The sequence below is a fragment of the Erythrolamprus reginae genome, chromosome 9 (assembly GCF_031021105.1).
Source record: "Erythrolamprus reginae isolate rEryReg1 chromosome 9, rEryReg1.hap1, whole genome shotgun sequence".
Classification (NCBI taxonomy): domain Eukaryota; kingdom Metazoa; phylum Chordata; class Lepidosauria; order Squamata; family Dipsadidae; genus Erythrolamprus; species Erythrolamprus reginae.
This window is the reverse complement of record NC_091958.1, coordinates 17,522,895-17,527,023: the sequence shown is the minus strand read 5'-3', so window position 1 is coordinate 17,527,023 and position 4,129 is coordinate 17,522,895.

Genomic DNA, 4,129 nt, shown 5'->3' with positions numbered 1-4,129 from the left:
AAAATTTGTGACTAGGCACCTTTCCTCATGTCGGAAGAAGATGAAGCTAAAAATTGAAATATTTCACATGCAAAGCATCATATTAAGAAAACGGGATAACAGTGTGAGCGAGAGATGGAGAGACAGAAGTAGGGAGGGAGGGGAAGGGAAGGGGAGGAAGGAAGGAAGGGCTACAAAAATGGTGGAAGGTCTTAAGCATAAAACCTATCAGGAAAGACTTAATGAACTCCATCTGTATAGTCTGGAGGACAGAAGGAAAAGGGGGGACATGATCGAAACATTTAAATATGTTAAAGGGTTAAATAAGGTTCAGGAGGGAAGTGTTTTTAATAGAAAAGTGAACACAAGAACAAGGGGGCACAATCTGAGGTTAGTTGGGGGAAAGATCAGAAGCAACGTGAGAAAATATTATTTGGCTGAAAGAGTAGTAGATGCTTGGAACAAACTTCCAGCAGATGTGGTTGGTAAAACCACAGTAACTGATTTAGACATGGCTGGGATAAACATATATCCATCCTAGGATAAAATACAGGAAGTAGTATAAGGGCAGACTAGATGGACCATGAGGTCTTTTTCTGCCGTCATTCTTCTATGTTTCTAGGAAGGAAGGGAGGGAGGGAAGGAGGGAGGAAGGAAGGAAGGAAACACAGTTGGAAGAATGTTGAACTTTCATGCTCAGTTCAAAAAGGCAGAAAGAAACCCTGAAAAAAAGGCAAAACAGGAAAGGGAATAATGTTGCGAAAGGAGAAAAAGGAAAAAATAAACCAGAAACCCTTGTTGAAGGGTTAAATAAGGTTCAGGAGAGAAGTGTTTTTAATTGGAAAGTGAACCCAAGAATAAGGGGGCACAGTCTTAGAATAGTTGGGGGAAAGATTAGAATTAACGTAAGAAAATATTATTTTACTAAAAGAGTAGTAGATGCTTGTAACAAACTTCCAGCAGACGTGGTTGGTAAATCCACAGTAACTGAATTTAAACATGCCTGGGATAAACATATATCCATCCTAAGATAAAATACAGGAAATAGTATAAAGGCAGACTAGATGGGACATGAGGTCTTTTTCTTCGATCAATCTCCTATGTTTCTATGCTTTTATATGCAAATTGTTTGTAGCAGACAAAGGTGGACAAGGAGAGGCAAATGAGGACAACAGATAAAGAAGTGAAAGACAGCAGTAAAGGTAACCTATGAAGCAGAAAAGGTGGGAGGACTGCCAAGAAGAAGCTGAAGGAGAAGGGCAAGAGAGAGACCAGGACCAGCAGGAGCAAAACAAATGAGTCGCCAGTTACAGACTACAAAGTTATCAAATGCTAGCGGAGGAGAAATTCACTTTCTTTTTCTTTTAATAGAATAGCCCTTTCGCTCCAGGTTTGAAGACATCATTTGGTAAACCACGGAGAATTTTGTTGGCAGTATAGTAAGCTAAATACACTCAAGAACAAAGAATGGTGTCCTTTTCTTTGGGGCCGTGGAATTGATTACATATGTAATGCCTGCTAATAACGCTCCTTAGCAATGCTTCCATCAGCCTGAACAGCCATGGTTGAGTTAGCTTCTCACTGGATCTTCTTAGTTCTCTTTTAAACATAGCTTTCATTTTCTCCTTTACAGGCACCAATACCAGTGAAGGGCTGCAAAATATTTTACTACCACACCGTGGGCGTGGCTTATTTTTGGGGGGGTGGCTTGCTGGCCATGTGACCATGTGGGAGTGATTTGACGATCGTGTGATCATGGGATGCTTAAAGGTCATGTGACTGGCTTAAAGGTGGCCAACTTGACCTCACTCACCTCAAGGGTTTGGGTTAGGGTCAGTGTTCCCTCTAATTTTTTTGGGGGGTGGGCAGAAAAGTATAGTGTCTGAGCGGCAGTCCCTTCGGGACTAGGCGGCACAGAAATATTAAATAAATAAATAAATAAACAAACAAACAAACAAACAAATAAAAAATCCAACCTGTTTTGCCTCAGAGAATTTCAAAATAAAATACTGTACTGTGTGTCTATAACAGAGCTCATAGTAGGGCAACTATATCAATATCAAAATGCCACTTAAATAGTTGAGCTAGTTTCAAACTAGATTTTGATTTTCTTTCTCTCTTCCTTACTCCCATTATTTTTCTTTCTCTTTTCCTTCCTCTCTTTTTTCTATCTGTTTCTCTCTCTTCCTCTCTCTCTCCTTCCCTCTCACTCTTTCCCTCTCGGCTTCTGGGCAGGTTTGGAAAACTCTGAGTTGATGATGATTTTTAAGTGAGCGATTGCTCACTGCTCAGCTTAGAGGGAACTATGGTTAGGGTGCCTGACCTCTCCTTGCCTCAAAGAGATACAATTTCCCTATCTATTTACTATTACTGAACATCCAAAATACACTATTTAATTCTATGTATATATGTCCTATGTGTACATACATATTACACACAGGCACAGAAAAACATACATTATCTACTATATAAACTGTATGTGCATGTACACACACACACACATGCACACTCTTCTGAAATTATACACATTCAACCTCATTTACTGCAATAGGAAAAACATACCCAGAGCCCAGAAGGGGAAAAAAGGAATTTTTTTCTACTAGTTCTGCATAACTGACCATACCCATAGGAGCCCATCACTGACCAATACCCATGTGAACACCTCTTAAGCATAATTTGTGGAATCTCGGTCCATTGATTAAACAACATTTGGCTGGATTTGCAAGTATTGAGACTTAAGATATGGTTGACTGTGGCTTGGTTCATACAATATACTCAATGTAAACCAAACAACTATGAATTAATGGGTACTATGAGCTCAATCTATTACTGCTTTCACTCCCTTCCTGCCCCCCATCAGATTCAGCACTTTTGTTTTTGTTTTTAATTCATCTTTATTTTTCTTTTTTTTTTCCTTTGAAAAAATGATAAAAAGGAAGGAACAAAATATAAAGATAAAACTGCATACATTGTTACAAGGGGAAAAAACACATCAAAGTGCTTTAAAAAAATAAAGCAATATATCAAGGGAAAATATTTTTAGCAGTCAATAGCTACAATTTTCTATAAATATCAACTAAAATTATTATTTAAGTACATGTCGGTTTTTTTAAAAAAAAATAGTGTTCTTTGTATAATGTGATTTGGAAATCGCACATTACATTTCTAGTGGATATTCTGTACTTTTCCCTTTGAAAGAGAACCATCCAAATGATAACAGGTGGAGAAAAAAAGATCTAGAACATTTACTATTTGCTGTCACGTACTAGACATCTGGATCTGGACAGCCTCAATTCGGTAACTCCATCACTGTCTACCAAGACTTTAAGGCATCAAAAATACAGAATCAGTGTCTGCCCAGGTGAAGAGCTGTTCATTTAAAAAAAAGCAGAAGTCATAACTTTTCCTCTGCAAAACTAAATGAATAAGAACACTGCAAGCAGCTAATGGCCTGTTACTAAAAGCAGCACAGGTATAAAACCCTAAAGTTACCAGAAAATGGTTATTGGAACACTGTCTGTTTACCAACTCTCAATTAACCTTGACTTGTTTCCTCACTGGATTATTTTGTGCCTGACATTGTTAAGTGTTTTGCCATACACCAAAGTGCAGTTGGATATATCCCCCCGCCCATTTGTAATGTCCATTGATTAGGCTTCTAAAATAATGAGAAAGGAATAAGTTTGTGCCTTGCCAATAATCATATTACAATGAATGCAAAGAATAGTGGATAAACACAGGAGTGGGAACTGACTGAAAGATGAAGAGGAAAACATGAGAGGTGATATTATTTTGCTGGGCAAACAGGGAAAAAAAGGGGAGGGAGAAAAACACTGGGATTAAAATGAGAACAAGAAAGGGATATTTTTAAAAAAACAAAAGCACAAGATATTATTATTATTATTATTATTATTATTATTATTATTATTATTATTATTATTAATTAGATTTGTATGCCGCCCCTCTCCACAGACTCGGGGCGGCTCACAACAGTGATAAAACAATATACAATAACAAATCTAATATTAAAAATCTAAAATAACAAGATATGCTAAAGTAACTTGCCTGTGGCAAAATCATTTTACGCCGATTGGGTCAATTGGTTACTATAATTGTGATTTAATTGGTGTAGCACTTTTATCTAAATTAC